This window comes from Cygnus olor, chromosome 5 (assembly GCF_009769625.2).
Source record: "Cygnus olor isolate bCygOlo1 chromosome 5, bCygOlo1.pri.v2, whole genome shotgun sequence".
Taxonomy (NCBI): Eukaryota; Metazoa; Chordata; class Aves; order Anseriformes; family Anatidae; genus Cygnus; species Cygnus olor.
The window spans coordinates 47,869,578-47,893,839 of record NC_049173.1 but is presented as its reverse complement, the minus strand read 5'-3'; the positions used below and the strand labels follow the sequence as shown (position 1 = coordinate 47,893,839).

At 40.0% G+C, this 24,262-nt stretch overlaps 1 long non-coding RNA gene across 1 annotated transcript in view; it reads right to left on the bottom strand.

Annotated features, from left to right (window-relative positions):
• Positions 1-24,262, bottom strand: part of LOC121070894 — a 255,648-nt gene that overhangs the window by 131,349 nt on the left and 100,037 nt on the right. Inside the window, exon 7 of the long non-coding RNA XR_005820282.1 lies at positions 22,318-22,502. This is a non-coding gene — a long non-coding RNA (uncharacterized LOC121070894). The remainder of the gene's footprint in view (positions 1-22,317; positions 22,503-24,262) is intronic.

Below are 24,262 nucleotides of genomic sequence, written 5' to 3'. Positions count from 1 at the left end.
TCCCCAGACGCAAGCTATCCTGCCTGAACGGAGCTGAAACATTAAATTGTGAGTAATATGAACATCCCCAAGAAAAACAAAGACATAATTTTTTATGTTATTGTATTTTTTTCTCTTCACAAGCCACTCCCCAGAGGATAGATATCTTACAGCTAGCTTTTTGCATCACCCGTGCTCCTGCCAACATCCCTTCTCCCTCCTCCCTTTCCTCCTCAAACATACACACTGTTAATAACAAAAAGTAGGGAGGAGAGGGGGGAAGAAAGAGAAAGGCCCTCTTTTTCTTAAAAATGAAACAAAACAAACCCACCAAAAATACAGGGCAGGACTACTCATCCTCATTCAGAGCCACAATATGGGTAGGAGAACCTGGGAAGGAAGAAGAGAAATCCCTTCTCTACCATGACACCTTTGGGCTTCCTGCATTAGAGTAACACAGAACTGTAGGCTTTACGACTCAGATGACATGCAAGCCATTCCACCAAAGCTCTGGCGTGCTGCTTTCTCAGGAGGACCAAGCTGGTCAGCAGCCCTGAGCCAACGTGAAGAGCCTGCACAGGGAGGTGAGCAGTGAGAGGAGGCAGCTCCCACAGATGCAGGACCTCTAAGCGGCACTGTCTCTCCTTGCTGGCCACCTGCTAACATGGGGCAGCTTTTTTCCATCCCTTATTTCTGGGCTGTGTCTAGAACAAACAATCAAGCTCTAAATAACATTTGTCTGACTTGCCTTTGAACTTGACCCAAATGAAACCAGTAAGGGTTCAAATAAAGTTCAGGTAGAATTTTGTTCTCATTTTCAGTAAATCACAATGCCAGCCAGAGCCAAAGGTAGCAAAGTACACTGAGAAATGACTAATTTTATGTTACTCTTATCAGACGGAAGATACTCGTGGAATGTCAAAAAGAAGCTCATTATTAGCTACCTGAGCCCATTCTGCAGGTGTGACTGCCTGAGCAGTCCAAGTAAGATTTGACAACATCTAGGCTGTTGTGTTCATATCTAACCCATGGTAAATCATATACTGTCTACGCACAGCACTTTTAAAACCCCTTTCGCCATAAAACTTTTCCCTCGGTAGATAAGGCACAATATAAACGGCAATAACTTCAAACTATTTTGAGATGTTATAAAATGTAACATTAGTGCATGATTTTGCCCCACATGGCTAGGAATCAAGCTCATCCTTCTGGAAAAAAAAAAAAAAAAAAAAAAAAAGCATGGGAAAAGAGAGAAGAGCTAGTCAAGAAATTTGCCTTCTGTCAGGCAGGGGTAGGCAGTAATTATTTTTGGTGAAGAACTCTCAGTTGTTTTGCCTGTATGGCTCAGTAGATGCTATCCCTAGCATTTTTCCAAAGCAGTTCTCTTTAATTCAGACCTCTTAATCATCGCCACTACGAGAAAAAGCAGCATGGTGCTCAGTCGGTTTGCAGCGCAACTACCAGCAAGTTGACTTCATTTATTTCTTTTTCAGTGGTGCGTATCACTTCCTGTGACAAAACTCAATCTTTTTTTCCACATCACCCTTGAGGACATGAAAGCAACATGCACTTTCAGTACCCCCGGATCAAATGAAGACTATCTTTTCAGAAGCAAAAGCGTCATCCTGACAGCTGAGTGTTAAGCCTTATTTTGAAAATGAGCACTCGGTCCAAAGGAAAAAAATCTATTTCCTAAAAGCACAGAGGATGAAATGTAGGGCAGACCCCTAACTGCGTACTATTTTTCTGTCTGTTCCCATACATCCAACAGGTAACCCAGCCTTTGGCAATGCTACCTGAGAGAATCACAGGCCTGTGCTCAGTCCTTGAACAGCCTTTACCCAAGTGAATGCCTGGAATCAGACCAACTATTGTTTCCTTCACATTCAGCACCACTGCTGAAGCATGAAGGAAACTCCCACCCTCATCCTCCCCTCTTCACCCTCCTTCCCCTCCCCCTCGACCCACACACGGAGATGTGAGAAAGGAAGCAGATCAAATGCAAGCAGTGAGAAATTATGTTTCTTAATTTCACTTTGCACTGCCATCTATCTCCCACTGCAGGACTGGCAAAGAGCAAGGCGAGGGCTTCCTGGCATATAACTGGTGGTCATCTGCCACGGGCTCCTCTCTCTGCGTATTTTTCCACCTTTGAACATCCAAGAATTAGGGAAATGGAAGATAAAAGTTTTAGTTCTTACGTAATCTCGGGGATACCCCCCCCGCTAAGGGCAGAATTGTGCCCTGCCTCCTTAAACATACAGCACATTTTCAAAAGGCATTGCTGGACTTAATCTCCCCAAACTCTGAACACAAATGAATCTCTAGTTCAAGTGTACTTTGGCAGCCACAATCACAGGGGTGGGGGTTTGGGGGGGAAGAGTAATATTCATGATTAATTAATATGAAATTCCCAAAGAAAGAGCCTTGTAACTTAAGGATAAGTAATATCTAAACCAATACTGTTTACTGGAAAATTGTAGTATAATCAGTAGTTCATTAGAATAACAGACACTTAACTGGAGTGTATGGCTCAGATGACAATTTTGCTTCTATTAAAGCAATTTAACTAAAAGTGATTTATAAGTAGAATCCCAATCAGTGTGCTCCAGAGCATTATGCAGACACCTGATGGCACACATCACACTCACTTCTCAGACTGGTGTTTCTGTAAGCTTCGTAATTCCCTCACCAGAAGTGCTTCACAGGAGAGTAAAAATGATTGAACACAGGAAGCTGTGTTATATGGGCAGAAACTAGAAAAGACAGTGTCTTTTAAACAAAAAGGACCAATCAACAAGCAATTGGGCTCCAAACAAAATTCAGTAAAAGCTCGGTGGTCGGTTTGGAAAGCACGTTGAGCATGAGTTGGCAGTGCACCCCTGCCCCAAAGGAGGCTAACTGTAAATAGGCAGGTCCAGGGAAGGGATTCTTCCCTGTTTGGCACTTGTGATACTGTAGCTGGAGTACAGAGTGAAGTCTAAGGCTCCCCAGTAAACGACTGACATTGACATACTGGAGCAAGTCCAGCAAAGGGCCACCAAGGTGCTTACAAGGATGGAGCATAAGGTACAGGGAGAGGCTGAAAGACCTAGGTTTCTGCAGTTACTAGTGTGAGGGTGTGGGGAAGACAGAGCCAGTCTCTCACAGAATCACAGAATCATCTAGGTTGGAAGAGACCTCGAAGATCACCTAGTCCAACCTCTGACCTAACACTAACAAGTCCTCCACTACACCATATCACTAAGCTCTACATCTAAATGTCTTTTAAAGACCTCCAGGGATGGTGACTCAACCACTTCCCTGGGCAGCCCATTCCAATGCCTAACAACCCTTTCAGTAAAGAAGGTCTTCCTAATATCCAACCTAAACCTCCCCTGGCACAACTTTAGCCCATTCCCCCTCGTCCTGTCACCAGGCATGTAGGAAGAATAGACCAATTCCCACCTCGCAACAGCCTCCTTTAAGGTACCTATACAGAGTGATAAGGTCACCCCTGAGCCTCCTCTTCTCCAGACTGAACAACCCCAGCTCCCCCAGCCACTCCTCCTTGGTGGTGCCTTTGGTTCTGACAAGAGGCAGTGAGCACAAGCTGCAAGATGGAAAATTTAGACAAGGTACAAGAAAACAACTTTTTACCAGAAAGGTTGTCAGATGCTGGAGTAGGTGCCCCAGCCCAGAGAGGCTGGTGACTCTTCACCCTTGGAAAGATTCAAAACTTGACAAGCATCTGAGAAACTTGCTTTAAGTAGACCTGCTCTTGGCAGGAGGTGGGAGTACATGACGGGCATCACGTTCCCGCTGACGTGCTTCTGTGGCATTCAGGTCCTGTTACTGAAGGCTTGCATTAGGCACTGGTAGATTGACCGCACATTAAATTGTATTCTAATTGCAAATGGTGATGAAAAGTTAATGAATTAATAATAAATCCATTGTTTACTATATGCAATAAATAATAATGAATGAAAGTGTAGTACATTATTGTGGAATTTGCTAATCATCAGTTTGTTTAAACTCTTGCACATAATCAAGCTACCGATGTGCTTAGAAGCCTTGCTACTCAAATTCTGCATGTTTGTAACATCTACCAAGATATCAGTTCATAAAGTTCACTGTGAAGGTTTTAGTCTTTTTTTTTCTTTTCTTTATAATAGAACAAAGTTTGTCTGGGGTTTGTTGATTTATATTTTTTTTTCACAGCATAACCCAAAATGAACCTCAGATCAAAGTCGCCCTATTCTATACTGAATACTATGCCCTTCACTGCAGTGTCTGAGAGCCTTCCAGTAATCTATTACACAATATGATTAACATCTGTCACGTGTTGTTTGTTTCTCATCTTCTCCCCAGGGATAAACTCAGTCAAATGTTTCACTGGTGGGAGTTTTTGTTTGGTTTTGTTTTGAAATATATGAAAATGATCTGGCAAATGAATATTGCCAGATCATTTTCATTAAGCTCAAGATTGATCCTGAGTGCTCTTCCATGTTACTGCTTCACAGGGAGATAAGAAGATGAGACACATGCTATTTAATACAAAATTTGAGGAAGAAATGTCATGACCAGGTTTAACTGGCAGCTAACAAAGAAATTAAATCAATGATGACCCAACAAGCCCAGAGGCATCGATACTGCAAAGTGCTGAGGTTCTTTTGACTGGTACTGGGTATCCTCAGCTCTCACTGCTTTCAAGATGTGTTGAGGGCATTATAGAGTAAATACGTAATTCATAGGATTTGGCTTACAGAGAGAAATGGTAATAATAGGGTGAAATCAACAGATGGACTTGGTTGGAATATCTCACTGTGAACAGAAGATCTGCCCTCATTCCCAAAGGAAAAGTAACCAGCAGAAAACTTAATCATGAGCAAAATCTGCTAAATGTGTTCACTTTCCCAAGGAGCACCATCCCAAAACAACAAACTCTTACTCCCTTTGTGCTAAAGATCCATGACTTAGAGGTAGTGAAAATAATGTGATGGCTTCTGCTCCATGATGATTCAAGTCAGTATAAGTTAGATACACCCATTAAATCAGGAAAGAATCTTGGACAAATAGATGAAAACATCAATTTAGGCATTTTCAGCACAGTTCTAATGTATATTTTTTCACAATCTTGGCATATACCCCCGTCACCTCTCCACCATCTTCTCTTTGTAGCCCCAAGGGCCATTAATCCAGCTTTGAAGGCAGCGCTTTCTTTTACAACCCAAACAACTGCCTCAACATGTCTTTAAATAAGTAGTGCTTTTATGAAAGAAAGAAAAAAATAATATTCCACACTAACTTAAACCATTCATTCACAATATATTAATTATTTAAATGGAATTTTTCACATATAGTTCCCCGAAATCAAGAACTATAAAAGAGTAGGAACTCTTCTCATTTCACAGATGGGAGAATCAGGAGCTGATGTTAAATGATACTTTTTCAAGTTAGTGCAACAGGTCCTAACTGAAAGTAACTGGGGCTTGTATATCTGAATGTCTCAGACACTGTTATTACACAGTCTGACTGAAAGGAAAACTATCCTGCACACTGCAGTGTGACACAGGAATACCAGAAATAGCCCAGCTAATTCATGTAAAATGTAGGAAAAAAACTAATCACAGCAATCTGAAGAGTTGCTCTGCTCGAGCATGGTAAATTTCACTCACTAAATTCATGGTACACTTGCACGGACTTGTGTAAATGTGCAGAACAACTGGGCTTTGAGATGTGAGCCTGGTACTGCAAAACAGAAAAAATGAATCAGGGCAGAGATAGTGTTAGGTCCGAGATCTCCTGAGTTATGTCCAACTTTTTGAGTCATACCACCTAATGCAAAACAGTGAAATATTTTTAATAGGCCTGGTTGAAGCTTTATATCTTTGGATGAAACCCAGTTTCTAATGTAGAAACTCAGATTTTAAATTCATATTTAACAAAAATGTGGACTGACTTTTCCTGCAGTTTTTACAAGAAATATAATTGCTGGAAAACTTTGTTTCTGGAGAGAAAACTTGAATCATTTCTGCCTGGTATTAGCAGCTCAGATATTAAAGATGTACATCCTCCTCTTACCATATCATCTAACTCCTATACTGACTGTAAACAATAGAAAAAGAATTTGAAGTAGTAAAACTGATCTTCTGATGTTCTTCTTGGCATGAGAATCAAATTATACAAACTACTGATAGTAGGATAAAAAAAAAAAAAAACAACACAAACTTACCATCACAATGTACATATTATAAAACTGTCATCCATATAAAGATAAATTTAGAAGTGTGTAAAGTACCCTAAGAAGTTACCCCAATAAGCCTGTATTTGTTGAAATGAGATGGCAACCATTTGAAATAAACTCAGATTCTGTTCTTAGAACTGTATCAGAACTATTTTTTTTCCAGATGAGCAAGAAACCAAGGAGGTGATTTCATTCATTATTTGTGCTTCAAACTGCAAACCTACCTCAAACTTGAGTAGGTCTGGTTCCAAGCAATTATTTCTTTCAGGCTACAATTCTCTGTATGGATGACAAATTGTGTTTATACCTTAACAAAAATATTTGATGCTCTGTCAAAGCAAATCATTTTTTACTCTCTTTAGATACTGAAGATGCCATCAGTAAAAGATCTCATCCTAAACAAATATTCTACATAAAATGGTATGCATAATGGTATGACTGTCGTTTTGAGCTGGTCTTATCATTGGGAGCTCTGTACAGAGCTAACTTTTGAGTCTTTGGAGCCCCAAGCCAAAACAAGATCATAGTGCCCCATACAAAGTCAGAAACAGAAAAGCTTGCACATGCAAGAGCCCCTTCTTCACTGTGCTGTTTGATGGGGCTGCTTGTTTCAGTGTTTCCTTCCCACAACACTGGCCCTGAGGTGGCGGCTCTCTCCTTGGAAGGTGAGCCAAGGAACAGCTCTGCTGCTCTCACCCTGTGCTGCTGACAGCTTCAGAGCTGCGTTTTCTTTTCATGCTCCCGAGACTGAGAGACTCTGCTCCTTATACACCACTTGCTGGACTCGGTATCAGGGTTTGTGTTTACTAAATGACTAAAATCCCCCACGCCTGTTGCAAATGCATTTTCAATGTAGATTAGAGGGAACAAAAGGGTTTGGTATACCATGGTTCCTTTTTATGTAAGGTACCTCAAAGTACTTTAGTGTGGAGTGATTCATATCCTGGCTTGTGCAGTGACTGAGAAGGTGAGCAGAGCGGTCAACAAAAATGCAGCAGCAGTCAAGGACATTCTTTGACACAAACTGCGTATGTATTGACATGTTAGCAAGTCCCAAAGAGGTAGAAGTCTGAGCAGAAATATGGACAAAAAAAAACATGTCCATGAAAGCAAAGAGAAGAAATGCTGGTTTGGACAAGAAACAAACCCCCCAAACCTCACGGATTTGTTTGTCCGTTTCTCACCTCGGCCTAGAAAACTTCATTCTTTGGTTTCTAAATTTCCAAGTAAGAGATGAAGTTCTCTGTGCATTTCACAGCATTTTCTATGAAAAAAGTTGAGTGGTCAAGTTGAAAATCAGTTCTGAATACCCTTTGTGTGATACTTGGAAATTCAAAGAAAGATTTGGGCTTCTGGTAGCTATTTGCATTCCAGATGAAGCAGTATAGAAAATACAAAAGATAGTGAGTGGGAAGAATCACTTTTATGGTAAGCCAAGAGGGAAGAGTACCTCTAAGTCATGCAGGGTCTCAAAAGTAAAAGACTAGGTTGAAGGTAGAGCCTCTGAAGACAGTTGCTGTGGGCAGACTGGTAAGTTAAGCATGCAATGTCAGAGTAACAATTATGCGTACTACTGAGGGAACTAAGAAATTCAATACTCAAAGGCTAAAAAGAAGAGAGTGAAGTAGTAAGGACATGAGCAGATAATAGTTTTCATTTCAAAAGAGCTCTGTGCAGAGAAGAAGAAAAGCAACATTTTAGGCATATTGTTTAACACCATCCTTAAGTTCTTTTCCACATTCAAGAGCAGTAAAACAGAATTACTTTTGTGTGGAAGAATAGGAATCACACTTGAAAATGTATTGAACAATGAATAAACTGATAAGAGTATAATCAGAGCATTCTTTAGCAGTTAATTTCTGATGACATTCCTCTGTACAAAAAAACGTATATGGTATGTATTCCCCAAGGAAAAGAACAGAATGAGCCCCAAGGCTCTTGGTTTCTGTAGGAACACAGTGGAAAACTATGAGGACTTGTAAGTGTGCATTTTAAAAGAAATCTCCCACCATTTCAGTAGCTCAGTAGTAATTGAGATAGACTGAGGTTCAGTAGCGCTGTGCGTCTTTCTAACCTTCACACAGCACACCAGCAGGAAGATGGATGAGACCACAGGAGTTCTGAATCCCAGATGTGATCACTAGTTATCAACAATTTACAGACCAAAGCCACGCAGACTGATGAGGGCTCTCTGTACCATGGGCTCTGGCTTTCAGGATCTGGCTCACAGAACTCAGGCTTTAACTGCATAAGCATTTGCAAACAGCGTTATTATGCAGTGAAACATCGTGATGATTATAAATAGCAGAAAGAGAAATTCAAGATACAGAAGTTGAAAACTGGTGTCTCACAGGCTTCCACGTACCTTCTCCTGGATATTTAATTTAAGAACGAAAACAGTTCAGGGTCAAATGTTTCAGGTTGACCTCTACAGCAATGCCCCTTTTGAACACTTTTCCTTCTGCCTGCTACAAAGGTTAAAAGAGTAGGAAATGCCCATTATTGTTTGACCTTGTGTCACAGAGACATTTTAAGGCCCAAATGCATAGTTATTTTTAGGTCATGCTATTATTTTGAAGCCAGGCTCAAGCAAACAAAATCAGCAAACCTTACAAAGCGAGACAATGCAAAATGGTGTCCTGCATTATCCTCCCTTTTAGCTTGACAGGAATATTTGTCTTGATACCAAGAGTTAGTCCTATGCTTCCTCAAGGAATGTTGAATAACTTCCGCTCACGTTACACAAGCGCCTGTCCGTATATCACTTTCCTGTGTGGCCACTTGGCTGCAATGCATACAAAGGCTTTGTAATCCTCAGTTCTATTATTGTTTCCTAAGGATGCATCCTGCTTGAAAAACAGCAAAGGAAGGGAAACAGTATCTAGCATTATTTCCTAGTTAAACTGTTTGCATCATTCAAAGTCCATGATGAGTTCCTTCCTTTTCTCTCCTTCCCTTCTTGTTTACTAAAATCAGGAGTTACAAAAAGCAGGAGAGAGACACGGCGAACAAGATCCTAATCTCTAGCACAAAAGGTAATGGAGGTTTTCCAGATTTTTGCCAGCACTCTGAGGATCGAGTCTTCGTAACTTATTACTATTACTTTGCTGAGGACAATATTTTGTGCAGATGTGTTTGGTTCACTAAAACAATTTAACTTCTGGAGTTTTATAACTGGAGATATAGAAAACCTATTTATAGTGGCTGGGACAGTTTGGAACAAGGCTAAGTTCTGGATCCAATCTTTCCCTATATTCAAAATTGCTTATTTGTATTCCTGTCTGGTGTTTACAGAGATGGGACTGAGCCATGAGGCTCGCATCCAGATCTGAATTCAGAACCGAGCTTCCCCAGAGTTTGGGTATGATTGATCCAGGGTCTAGATTTGGGCCCACCTCCAATAAATAGGTCAGCCTTGATGAACAATGGTCCCTTTGGGCTTTATAATGTATGCATCTGAGAATGTGGGATATCATATCTGCCAAACACTCAACAAACATTAACTGCAGAATAATGACACCAATCCTGACCAGTCAGTCTTAAATATAAGGACTACCACTCCTTGCTTCAAAAATAGCAGCGCTGAGAGACAGAGAAATAGAACAGCACTCTGAGGTTGCAGAGCAACTCAGCAGCACTAGGAAGCAGCTTAGGATTCCTGGCTTTGCATCCTAGGCTCTGACCACTGGATTAGGCTACCTCTCCAAAAATAAACTCATGCAAAAACAAGTAACTGCAAAATCAAGCCCTTCAATAAGACTCCAGGTAAGTCTTCTTGGGAGTTAAAACAGAAACAAATATGGCATATCAGCTACTGACAGAGGCTCTTCTTCCAGAAACTACTTCCTAAAATTAGGCCTTGCTTACAAGTTACGTTGATGAATATTTATCAATATTATCTACTCATTGGATGCATAAAAGTAAAGACAGAGACAATTATTCCACATAAATACAAAAAAATAACCATGGGAGATGGAGGGTTGAAAGATTGCTTTGTAAGGCAGAAACATCCAAAGAGGGACTCTGTTAATAACATACCAATGTGCAGCAATGAAATTCTGTGTACAGTCAGCTCAGATACCAAAAGCTGTCTAGGTGTTGCACTGGAGCTAAACTTCCTCCCTGCAAACCTGATGTCTCTAACACAAGTAGCATTTCAGAGCAGAACTGAGCTATCAGTTCACACGTTATCAGCGAACAATGCAGGTAATCAGTTACCACTCTGGCAACCACAGTAAATGTAGATAAATGAGTCAGATGGCAGCATGCAGACCTAGCCAGACTGACCACAACTTGGAGAAGGTTCAGCCATTACTAACCCGGCTGCCAAATGACCTCTCGAATGGCCTCCTTCTCCCTTCAACCAGAATAGCCCTCTTGGCTTTGGTGGAGTTGCTCCTAATTCACACTCACCCAACTGAGTGCAAATTCAGGCTTTTATCTTTGCAAGCATCATTCATAACCCACAACTAAGAGGTGACTGCCTGAAGAATGGTTCAGAGTACTGAATGTCTCTCTGTGGAGAATGAGGTTATATACAGCTTTTGCTCTGTTTGTTCCTGTCTGAGTATGAAATACTTCAACCTTATTTCTACAGCTAGCCAGACTTTCAGCTGCGTATTTTCCTTCACATGTGTACCTTCTGAATTATAGTTCTTTACAACGATGAAATGAAGATCCCTTTTGGACAAATTTACTGTTTTCTGAAGCACAGATAGTTCATCCTTGAACATTTACAATCATAGCCAGTACTGACTGGGAAGATTTATCACTCTTTCAACAGAGCCGAAAACTGCATGTTGTGCAATTGCTAGTTTTATTAAGCTGTGTTTCAGACATCTATTCATGTGTATGTTGGGACAGAACTTGGAATTTCTGTAGCCTCAGTGTACACAGGTTGATATCTGTTGGTAGGTGCTTTTTGGGATGAAACATACCATCATATGAAATTATAAACTGTAAAATTTAATAGGATGTCCTGCAAAGATGAACAATGAAGACCTGATTCCATGATTCTTACAATGCTCATTAGAGCATGCAAAAATAAGTATGTTTTTTTCCTTGTTTTAAGGATTCCCTGATGACCTGAGAATTTACAGCACAGTAACCCTAGCCACTGTGCAAAAGCAGTGACCAAGTTAGAAATGGTGACAAAAATTGCTTTAATTATTCAACAAAAAAGTTAATTGTTTTTAAGCTGACAACCAGCTCAAGTTGATACTCCAGATGTTGCAACAGTTCTCAGCAAGAGGAAGCTTAGAGCTCATAACATGATGCACAGTGTAAAGTCACTTCTCAGAAGAGATTGTTTTTCTAGTGATCCCTGTGGAAGACAGCAGAACAGCTCTGACCCCATCACCAAACACACTGAGGCTAGGAAGAACATTTCACTATGAAAGTTAAGAACTCACTCCAAATGGTATTCAAATCACTGGACAGCACACCCCTGGTTTCTGTGGTTTTCTTTCTGTCACATCTCAAGAAAATTCAGGCTGCCGTAAAATGACTTTGGAAGAGTTCTGGATACCTACATTTCTCAAGCACTGGTGGTCTTGAGACACTGAAAGACAGCTTTCAAAATGCTAATATCTGTATACGTATATAGCTAGAGAAATAGATATTACATATACACACAATCATGCCAATGGCTAATACATGAAGTTATAAAGGGATATCCAAAGCTTTGTTTTCATTTGGTTGTAGAAGAAAACTATCGTGATAACACTGTATATGGGGATCAATTTTTCCCCAGAAAGTCTAGGTGGTCCTTCAGTTTAAAAAAGGTCAAGTTACTCTGCTGCAATATATACAAGTTGGAGACAAAGCTTAGCATTCTCCCTGCCTTCACCTGCATGAACATTGCAAAGGATCACCTATAAACCATTCCTTCTGCTCCACTGAACGCTGTTGGAAAACAACATGCAGAGGTTATGCCCATAAAGGAAGCTAAAATGGATGTGAAAAAAAGCAATTCTATAAGTAGGTATTTATTTAAGGAAGATGAGCCCAACCAGTGTGCTAATGGAAAGACACAGATGAACAAATGGAGGTTAATAAAAACAAACTCTCTTCCATTATGAAATATATAGGATTACTGTTATTGCAGTGTGGAAGAGGTTCCAGCAGGCAGAACTACAAGCCTGCTTTCCCTGCCATCTGAGACTGTCAGAAAAGCAGTGAAAGGCCAGTACAGTACTAAAGGCCTTAGCAAAAACTGATGCAGCTGCAAGAAGTTAGAAAAAAATCTCTTCTCATCTAATATCCCCAATCCTAGCAACAAGTTCCTCTTTTTCTAGTTGTCTTTACCACTTGCTGGTTGCTGGCAAAGTTAGTAGACATTTATAAAAATTAAAAACAAAAACAAAAAACACAATAACACATAACACACACACACACACAAAACACTCATCCTAAAGTCTTCAGACTAATTTAGAGCCTGATCTAAAGCCCATAGAATTCGATGGAAAGACTCCCTGGAGGCAGGATGAGAGAGAGAACAAACCACACGTGACAGATGTTAGTTGTGTTGCTTAACTCACTACTGGGAAACACTCAGATACTACAGCAGAAAAGAGGGTATGAGAAGTGATCAGGTCTAGGAAGCAATATAATAGAAAAGGTCCTCAATTTAGGCCCAAAGCTTTGATGGGCAACTAAAGGGAGAGTAGACCCCTTCCTCCCCCACACACATGGTGGGTGGGCTTTTGTAACGAAGTAGATGCTGATTAATTCCCAGCTGTGAAGTAATCACCAGTGTGAAAATATGCAAACTGGCTCACCAGAAACGCTATGTTGAAGGCTTTCTTAGGAGGAAAATATCTCACTACACTTCTGTGTTAGATCAGTGCTGAAAAACATTCTTTTCAATATCTGAATGCCCTCATTTCCCCAAAATTAAAACTGTGTTGCCTATTTCATTGCTGGAATTATAACAATAATCCATTATCATTAAATTAGTATGAGATCAGAAAACTGATACAGTATCATGGTAGTGAAAATGATGGGAGAAAGTAAATAGCCTGTGCAACTCTGGAAATCTACAAAGGTATACCTAGAAAGCTGTCTTAAGTAGTCTTCTCTTAAACGAAGTACATTCTCCTGCCACTGAAATGTATTCAAAATGAGCGAACAAATCAAAGAAAACTCACATGAAGAAAAGGAGAATGATGTGGTAGCAAAAGGGAAGAGCAGGGATCAGCAGAAATCCCAGGCAGCGCCCTGGCTGAGGTGAGCTGGTGTGTTGTAATAACCAGCTACTGGTTGCACCCATGACAGCTGAAAAACCATCCTGCTCTGTTACTTTACTGTGGTGCATTAAGGAACATTATGAGAGACCAAAGCTGTTTTATAGACATTTGACATGCGCTTTACCTGCACCTCAAAGCACATAGATCCTATACTCTGTGGCCTATGGATCTAATGCACAGGTGCCCTTCTGCATTATTTTCTAGTTAGATTCATCCTGTGTGCCAAGGGCTTATTAACCCAGTGTGCTGAGGATTTACTGAGTTTGAATGAATGTCAATGGCAGTGCTATCAGCAGAGGCAATGACAGCACAGCTCAGTTTTGACCACAAAACTTGTTTTTTGACCAGCTCTCACGTTTGCCCACACACAAGGAAAAGGCCTCACCCCCTTCCTCTCCCACTCGCCCCCTCTGGCACTCACACACTCCGTTGCCCATCCTCACCAGCTACCAAGCAGTGACAGCTCGTGCAGACCCCCAGGAGCAGCCTGGGTCAGCACCGCCACGCTGCCCACTGCTGGGGCACAAGCTGAGTTGTGCTGCAGGGTGTCTGCACCAAGGCACGTGGTGACTTCCAGTAACTGTGTGGAAACATCCCATGGCTTTTTAAGAAACTTCACATAGGAATGGAGAAGCTGCCTTCATCTACCATCTGGAAATGGTTTGTGCACCACCAATGGTATGTGTATCACAGTTTGGGAACCCCTGCTTTACACCAAGAATCTTAGTAGGGGTTTCTCCGGCTGCCATACAGCTGCTGTAAAGGCTCTTCACCCTGCTTTATACCAAGAGATGATAAAGACCCTTCAGAGCAGCTGTAAAACAGTCTGCAAAACCTCATATCTCATGAATAACAATTTAAACCCACCTTAAACTCTATCGGCTTGACGGCACTTAATTTTTGAGTAAGTATCACAAGCAGTCCATCTCTATTAGTTTCCCTGTAGTGTGTCCCTTTGTTGCCTGCTTATGTCCATAACACAAAGCAAATGTTCAGCCTATAATTTATAGTAATTAATTCCTTTTGATATTACCTTTTGAGTGGCTAGGACAGGTAAGAGGTACTTGAGAAGCAGGATTTAAGCTGAAAGGAGAGCTACAGGAAACAGTTGATTCATGCAGGAAACTATATGTCAAGTGAGCAATAAGGCACAACAGGGTACATACACATTGCTGTCAGGATTGTGTGCCTTGGTGCGGGGTGAAACGCCAGGCTGAAGGCAGAGTGCCCTCAGCCACCCCCAGGCTGTCATTATGGAGCAGTAGTGCTTGGCCTGGAGTGGCCCTTCTGACTAATGTTTGTTTGCAAGTAGGTATTCTGAAGGAAAACAATAAAAACAAAAAAATCCTTATTATTACCTCCATTTTTTTTTGAATATTCCGTCTCATTTGGGATTTAGGGTCAGTGTTTCTTTGTCCCTATTATACTTTTAGTGGGGTTTACTTCACACGTATGTTTTTCTACTTATTTTTAGAGGATGGTAAAAAAAAAAGGATGGATGAAGGGAGGGTATTGGAGCTTCCCAAAGAATGCAACATTCTAAAATAAAACAAAAAAGACTAACTATTTTACATTTAAAGACGGGTTGTGCAGAACAGGACCCATACAAAAGATGGTTTTATTACAGAAAAGTAAGCAGTATGAATTTTGTTGCATAGGAAACAAATGCCTATTTTCTGACTTTTCAGACCTTGCTCTGTGCCTATGTACTGTGCCTCCTGAAGTCATGGGGTTTTAAGCTCCTGACCCCTCATTCTGACTTTCCAACACTGTCTTCAGCTTCACCTATCTGATCATTTTGAGTGTATTTTTAGAGTTAGCTGATTTTAAACTTAAGTACTTCAGTACTTAGCTGATTTCCATTAACCTGTTTAGCTGTTTGCTGCTAATAAATGCATATGTGGGTGGAGCATGCAATTTTTAAACGAATTCAGATGACTTTAATCATATTTTAATGTCTTATATTTCTTATTCTGCAGCTATTTATGATGCACATTTTATATGTTTTAAATACATTTTTATATGTTTATGTTTTTAGAGTTTTATATGAAAGCTAATGAAGTTAATGAAAAAAATCTATTACTTTCAGTGGACTATTTGTCATGTCTTTTAGACCTGACAGATTTGGGGAGTCCTTGATTTTCTGCTCCATTATCTCCTCCTTTTGCAGTCTTCAGCAGGTCACTCAAACGTTCTTTTTCATTAATCTGTCTAAGGCAGAGGTAAAGGGACTGAGTGTTTGAAGGGTTTTAGCTCATTGGTAGAATGACATTCAGTGATGGATTCAAGTACAAAAAGTGGCTGTGCAAATGTGATACTGAGAAAGGCAGCAAAAAAATTGAAAACATTAAAATTCTGATGTGCCAAAACATCACCTTTTCAAGGCAACTGGAATTATGTCTAGTCCTTAGAATTATAACTTTATGTATTCACTGTATATATTTTCATGAAAGTTAATGGTGAGTGAACTGGCATGAATAAAGTATGGAACAACCCAGGAAAAGTCCACCAAATCCAACCACAAGCAAAGGCTTTTTTTTTTTTTTTTTAAGAAGTTCATGAAAGTTTGGTATTTTTCATTGTATCCTGTTTGTTCTGGGTTCCCTCTAGAAGGAGCAGTGCCAAGACACTACGAGAAAGGCTGTTCTTGTTCTATTTGCAGCCCAGCTAGAAGCAGGAAGTACTATAAATCTAGCAAGAAAGTCTGTCCTGCCAGCAGGGCCGATTGTACAGTTAACCCAAGTTTTGTCATAGCCTACAACAAGGATCCAGTCAGGCTGAATCACTGCATTTATAGAAAGAAACTTATAGAAAGAGCTTCAGAACGGTTTGGATAAGGATCAGGGAAGTATCTGAGCACTGGGCTGCTCCTTCAGGCTGAACATGGGTCGCAGATCAGACTCACCAAGCTGTGTACAAAAGAGGGGCATGGACAGTACTAGTGACACTGAAATCCAGTTTCTGATCAGTCTGAAGGAAGGAGTCGGAAGCAAACCATGAAAGACCTCAGAGAGAAATGACAGAAGTGGACAGTTTAACTCAGGTCTCAGTCCCACTTTCTGGAAAATATATTTAGAATATATTTTGGGGGGTTTGCTTCCTATTATTTTTTAAACATCTATCCTATTTTAGAGATCAGTTATACTGTATGTGGGATTGCTAACCTGCATTAATCCTTGTTTTGAACTTTGGAGAGTTATACAGATTGTTCTCCACTATGTAGCTTGCTTCCCACGTGTTGGTCCATCAGGGATTAAAGCAATCAGGTCCTTAGTGGTGGAAGAAAATTTTGTTTCCAGAGATGTATGCTCGCTTTGGACAATCATGCCTGCTTCTCACAGATCTGTTTTTATTACACGTATTAACTGCAGTCTCTTTCACTTGCTATGTGTTCATGTGTTTGGAAGCACATTCTCAGTCAATAAAATGAATATTTCCAGTACGTTAACACAGGAGGGACAATTCAAGTATCATTTACACACTTTTGAATTCAGATTATGTATAAATGAAGGAAAATCAATGCAGAAAATCAATGCAGCTGTTGGCTGAAAATGAACATGAGGTCACACTGGCAGGACCTCAGGGTAGAAATAAGCAGCAAATTGTTTCTCTGCCCTTGAAAACATCATCAAAACATTATTAAGGAAAAACTCCAGTAATCTCTCTCTCTCTATGTATATGTATACATTTTTTTTGGGGGGGGGGAGGTGGAAATAGAACAACCATCCTTGCAAATGGTTACATCCTTCTACCTTCTACCAAATAACAACAGAAAACAGAAAAATAATCATATAATGAATGACCCCATGGTTCAATGTCATCTAAACTGCAAGAGATTCAGGTTCAAGTAGCTACTGTAGTTTTCTTCCTAATTCTCCATCCCTCTCAGAAATATAAAAACCAGTGGTACTCTGGGATAGAGAAAACCCTTCTGTTATTCACCTAGAAGAAATTTCATTCTTCATTTGCAAAATTTCTCCTGCATAAAACATCAGAATTGGTACATTCCCACAACTCTATCAAAGAGCAGGGCTTTTACTGTCATTACATCACAGTATTTCTAGTCAGCTCTAATCACAAGGAATTTCAGGGTATAATCTAGACCCATTTACACTACCTTGATGTAAAACAATGAAACATCTCAGACCTTAAGGAGTTGCCTATATTCACAGTGACAAATGCATTTGTAGAAAGCTGAGCACCCTACACACCTCCTAAGCTATGTCTATATTGATAAACTAAACAGGACCAGAGCACAGGTTTCAAGTCTGATTGATGGCTGTCCGCACTGTTGTTAGCCTACTCACAAACATGGCTTTGGCTTTTGCAAAGTACTGTTCCCCCAGCTTGCCTAAGCATGGACTGAGTGATAGCAAAGACCAACAGTTGTTCCCACTAGGCAGCATCGCCAAGGCACCCTAGCTTCTGGTGAGAGGAAAAGGGTGATAATATGGATGTGAGTCATGCCAAGTTCTTCATAACTATGTTCTCCAGGTTAAAGAATGGTCCACGGCCATATTAGGCTGTGGACATAATCTTCATATAGTCTGAACTGAGAATAAGACGGCATGTTTCACTCTCTCTCCGTGATTCTCTTGTGTTTTCTCTAGTATGTGTTCATGGGACTTCTGGAATGGCTCTGGAAGATACCAGCTTTAAGAGCACTAGAAGTAGCCTGTTTTCATATGGAAAAATGAATCACCAATTATTCTAATATAATCTAGTTCAGGCAGATGAGACAAGGGGAGCTTTCCAGAGCATTGACATTCAGTTTTGGATGCAGAAGCAATACATTGTCTTTCCCTAACATTTAATATCCAAGACTCCAAAGCATTTTTAAATCCTGCAGCCAGAGAACACCTCTGTGACATCGTTTGGCCCATGTCATTATTCCCATTTTACAGAGAGCAAAATTGGGTCACAACTGGTGAAATACTTTTCCAAGGCTTTTCAGCACATAAGTGACATCACTGAAAACAGGATGCATGAGTCACAAATCCTAGACTCCCAGTTAACTGTGTAATGAAAGGAGACACTTATATGAATTTGTTAACAGTAGGCTGATGCCACAGAATGGCATTTACTTCCTAAGGTTACCTGAGCTAGGAGTGACTAGATCTGGCACGTCCATACAGCACGCTGCAGTACCAGAGCAGGGAACTAGCCCCACCTTGATAGCAATACAGCTGCAACAGCACACCTGGGTCATAAACTCTACCTCTCAACACTAGACAGCAGGGGGTCGAAAAGTTCGATACTTCAGCACACAGGGTCACCAGGCCAAAGTCTTTTTATGGATTTAGCCCTCAAAACAGGATTTAATAGCATGCAGTAAATAAGGCCTTGGGCCACACATGGAACAATGAAGATAAAACAAACTACTGAATAGCTGCTCATTAAGAGTGCTCTGAACATCCTGTGCACAGAGGTAGAGGGCTCTGCGGAAAAAATAGTATGTGATCAGATAATTAAAAAATGAATCATAATGAATTACACAGGTGACCTTAATTAGGCCATTTCCTAACTTTTCTACGCCTTACTTTATGACAGCAAAATGTTCTTTCAGTGTCATTTTTCTGCACACAGGATAGAGCTGTGCTAAGACAGTTACATGCTTACAGGCCGCAGCAATATTTGTGTTGCAAAATTACCTCCATGTTAGGTTTCCCTTAGAGGTCTTTACTCTAGGAGTCATTTAGTTCTTTTCTCATCCATACCAATTTAGCATAGATGAAACCCTGCTGCCTTTAAAAAGAATTGCTTTGATTACTCAAGAGCAAGAGCAGATCCAAGCCCTGTGTCTTTAAGAACTGTCAGAAGGAAAAGACAGAACAGCAGAAATACTAGTTGTACAACTCCGCTCTTACAGCTACATCAGCTTATAACCATACCGGATTCCAGCGCATCCGTGGGAAAGTATTTATTTTACCTGTAGGTATAATTGTAAGCAATAAAAACAGTTCAAGCCTTGCCAGAAAGGGTGTGAATTTCTAAAAAGAAGGAAAAAGTCTGAATTCCAATACCTGAGCAAACAAGTTAGTATAAAAGAAAAAAAGGTAAATGAAACAGCATTGCCAAAACAATGAGGCTATGTTTTGCCAACAGCTGGGTTGTACTTTCCCTTATAAATGCTGCAAAAGGGACTCTGACTTCTGAGCACACTTTCTACTGAATCCAATCATTTTGCTTGTCAAGTGCAAAAGATGTGTACAAGGAAAAAAAATATAGTGGAAGCTTTCAAAACCAAAATACCCCCCTTCTCTTTTCTCTTGGAAGCCATTTCACCAGTTTGGCAATAAAGAAAAGGCATGTCTTGTCAGCTTAAAAAATATGGAGTCCCTGAAACCAGCTACAGAGAGGAGGTAGAAATAAAGAATGAGGCTCCTCAAAAAACACACACTTAGTTGAGAACATACTCTTCCATCTTTTGGTCTACCTAGTAAAATAAAGCTACGGTTTGCTGTCTGGCACCAGGGACACAAGTGCTGGCAATGATGCTTGTCTAACAGAGAGCTTGTGACAACTGAGTTTGATTGCAGTCTTACTGTGTGTCATTCCCAGGTTGTCACATCATGTAAAGCTTCACAGAATGAATGAGGAATTCAACTCATTTGGCTCGTCACTTGAATTCATATGAATACGTTTTTAACAAAATTTAGCCAGACAAAGGTTTCCATTGGCAAGCTCTTGCATTTCCTTGTGCACCACAAAACTAGCCTTCCTGACAACTCTCATTTCCAGCCCTGAGTGAAACCAGAACAAGAGTGAAAAGCAAACTAGGTGGGGGAACAAAGTTAATCAACTTCAGCAGTCCTTCCAGAAGCCTATTTTATAGGAGGGCTTAGGACAGGTGTTGTTTCAACTAAGCATGTTCAGCACCAGTATCATGAATTAATAAGGAAATAGGATACCTACATTTTTTACTAATTTCCACCTGCCAAATATTCAGCTTACAACCGTATATTGATACCTTCTTGACTGGGCCTGTACACCTCTATATTCACCTCTACCTTCCTTTAGCTTCTCAGCTGTAGTCATTTTTTTACACAGAGGTAGTTTTTTTTTTCTTTCTTTTTTTCTTGGTCTCATATGCCCTGTTAGATATCTTCTGTCCTGTGATGCAATCTAGTTCAACTATTACTCAGTTCTACTAAGAAGGCTTTTGCGATGGTGATGCAAATCCTACAGATACTGGCTCTCTCCTGCTGAGTCCTTGCACTGTTGTATATGCACCTGCTTCTTTCTGCTGTGCACCTAGACAAATGCTAGGTTTTGCTTTTATGCCAGTTAGCTCCTTAAATATGAAGGCAGAAAATTGCGCTGTTTTAGTCCAGAAGGTCTGGCTGGCAATGACGGAACTTGTAATAGCAGCAACAATAACGTCTGGCCAAAACAACCCTTTCATGAGAACTGGCAGAGCTGGCCATATTTGAAAGGTATCATGCAGCAGCCGCTCTATAAAATTCATCATATAAGGAGAAAACAGCTGAACTTTAAAAATGAGACGCATTTGTACTTGGCAACACTGGTTATCTGATTGTTTTCTAATGGCAAAAACTAAACAAGATGGCTGCTGCAGTGCAAAGGAGACAACTGGAACTCAAGGCCAAAACAAAAGACCTATAGACAACTCCACAATAAAGACAATTTCCATACAAACTGCAACTTTTGAATTTCGGTCCTTTCAGCTGTCTATCTGTTTAAAAGCTTTTTATTCAGAAAACAATTTACTTTGTAACAAACCTAGGCTTGGAAAATTTCTGCCCAAAACATGTTTCTTTCACAGAATCAGAAATTAGCTGATGACTTAATAGCAACACTTACCACTAAGAATTATAATAAGGAATTATTTTATGTACTTGTCTTGCATTCTAGCAAAGACATGTAAGATTTGCACTGGTCTTGTATCCAACATATTATGGATCAAAATTTTGCTTGTAAGACTCCCAAATGATACTGAGCTAAAAAGCCCCAAAACAACTAACGGCTAGAATCAGTGGCTTATATTTGTGATAAAAGTAACCAAGTCAAATTTAGCTTGGAAATCGAAGCTTATGCACCTAGAGAGAAATAGTTTGATAGTTTTAAATAGTTTGAATAGCATACACATGAGCAGCAGAACAATGTATGAATAGCTGCCAATATACAAGGTCCATGGTTCTTTTGGCTCATTTGGGAACATACTGCCACGGAAATATCAAGCAGAAAGAAAGATGCAGTCATTTTTACAATAATATTTCAAGGCACGAGCGGAAGGACAATGCCATCTGAACTTTAGTTTCAAAAGTCCTGTTTTAATCACACCTAATAACATTGAATTAATTGTGCAGATACAAGGAGCAAGATTATCTTGAAGAAGTCTGGAAATACCAGCACTAAATTTGGCACTTGGAAGACTGACCAAGTAAGAAAACACAACGTCTTAGAAACCAGAGGTTAAAATATCTTGGCAAAACCTCAGCTATAACAGAAAGGTACATAAGAGCTACAGAATGACCATCTGGTTCAGCATCCTGTCTTCAACAGTGGCCACAGGCACACCTCACGTGTAAGTTAAGAACGGGAGAAAACATATATGATACTTCCTTGGAGTACTTTCCAGTCTGTAATTATTTTAAGCTGAAATATTTCCTGAGCTTCATGTGGCCATTTGGTAACTTCCAATAGAGCTGTCCCTTCCAGGTGTTTGTCCTATCTCCTCTTAAAGCCATGGAGACTTTGTTCTTCAATGCATCCAATTTTTTTTTTTTTTGAACATGATTCCTGCTAACTTCATTTGACAGTCCCTGGTTCTTGTACTGTAAGAGCTGGTGACCAGTACACACCCATGCCACTTACGATCTGTAGACTTCTGTCAGATCCTACCTTGCTCATTTATTCTCTGAACTGAAGAATCCAAGCAGTTCAGTCACTTCTTGCTCAGACTTTTGATCATTCCTGCTGCCTTTTTCTGAGTCTTCTGCATTTTTTTTCTTCTTTTGCACATGGTATTCAAGTTCTGTATGAATTCAGCTTTGTAGAACAACAACTCAACAGTCGAGGGCAACAGCCTGTTTGGGACAAGAAGCGAGAAGAAAAGAAGAAACTATTGAAACTGTAGGAGAAAGGGAAGGGTACAATTCTTACTGTAATAGTAGCTGTAGAAGAAGTATCTATTCATACTGCAATGATTTGATCCTTAGTTCAGCAATAGCCTCAATATTAACAGATAATATTACAAAATACATTTTGAAACTTGGTTGAACAAAAACAATTCACTCCTTGCTACTGTTGATCCTTTCAAAAGTATTATATTCCCACATCTGACAGATTGCATAACCTACAGAAGTGGCCATTTCTCTACAGATACTCTTCAGTGGCAGTGCTCATGCTTTTCTCTTACATAGAAACTTTCAGAAACTAAATGGAGTGGCAATATGAGCACAGCTATACCTACTGTGTTTATAAATAAATATGGTTCTCTGGGATTCAAGTCAGTTTATGTGTTCGTGCCCACCACCACAGCACACAAACACACCTACTGTTTGGATTTTCCATTGACCTTCTTCACCCCTTGACTACAGTTTTGCTTTTTGTTTGGCACTTTCTGGATTCAGGTGCTATGGCCTGATTTACTTACCAACAGCAAGCACAAAGAACTTGGCAACCAGAGTTAAGTATGTGAAAGGCTTTTTATGCACATAAAAGCATCCCCCTAAAGAGCCCATATTCCTATAAGCTTTCTGCAGAAGGGTTGCCTATAATTATTTGTCTCATCTTTAAGTGCATTTACATTACAGTGTTGCAACAATTGGCACATATGAACAGCAGATTGTCTGTGTTTTTGATTAGTGTGGCAGCAACATATCCTTTGTTTTTCAATCCTGGGCTAAATGAAATGTCTTCCACAGAGACAAATCTCCACAATGATTAATCATGAAGTTTCCCATATGGATACTGATATCCCACATGCTTTAAATGAGGCTGGGTGGGAAAACCTCTGCTCCACTCATCTCTCAATCCAGCAAACTGCTGGAAAGTACCCACAGATTCATTCCCCTATGGTTATAACCTCACTGCAGAATTGGTTGAGACTAGGTTAACTGTAGAAACTTCTGCTGGTATAGTACTAATAATTTAGTGGTGTGATTTTTGAATTTAGATGTTTCCATACTGACAAAAACCCTAAATGCGGTTATGCAGACACAGAACTGTTTTTGCTGAAGTAGCCTATTTCACTTTCGGACCTGATGTAAGCTATACTATTTAAAGGGCTTTTGGACGGTAGAAGCTGCACTTTCATTATAAGAGCTCAGTATGAGACGGTGAGCTTTGGCTGTGCAGCATGCGAACCGACGTAGAGTTCTGCAGAGTTAAATCTTTCTGTGATACAACCAAGCCACATTTGTTTTTATATTTTGCGTGAACATTTTTACCACATACTCCAGAGGACTAATCTGCAGCACAGTCAAACTGTTCCACAATGCAATATATTGAGCACAATACACTAGCCAAAAACAGCTCTAAAATAAATAGCCACAACTTGATTGACGTAATAGAGGTCTATTTGCTTATACTATTACTGGCTTGGCACTCTCCACTTATTTAACTTCAACTCAGTAAGTGCATTAAGAGTCCAATGTCCATTTTCCAAATGGAAAGAGAAGCAACTTCTTCCTATCTGCACACATAAATTAAAACACCAGAAGTACAGCACAGTATTTCCCTACTTTATAACTGTCAGTACAAGGTATAGGTTCAGTTTTGACTTATTTTTTACTTCTCCCACACATATTTACTGTCCCACTTGATCAAAATCAATTACTGATGA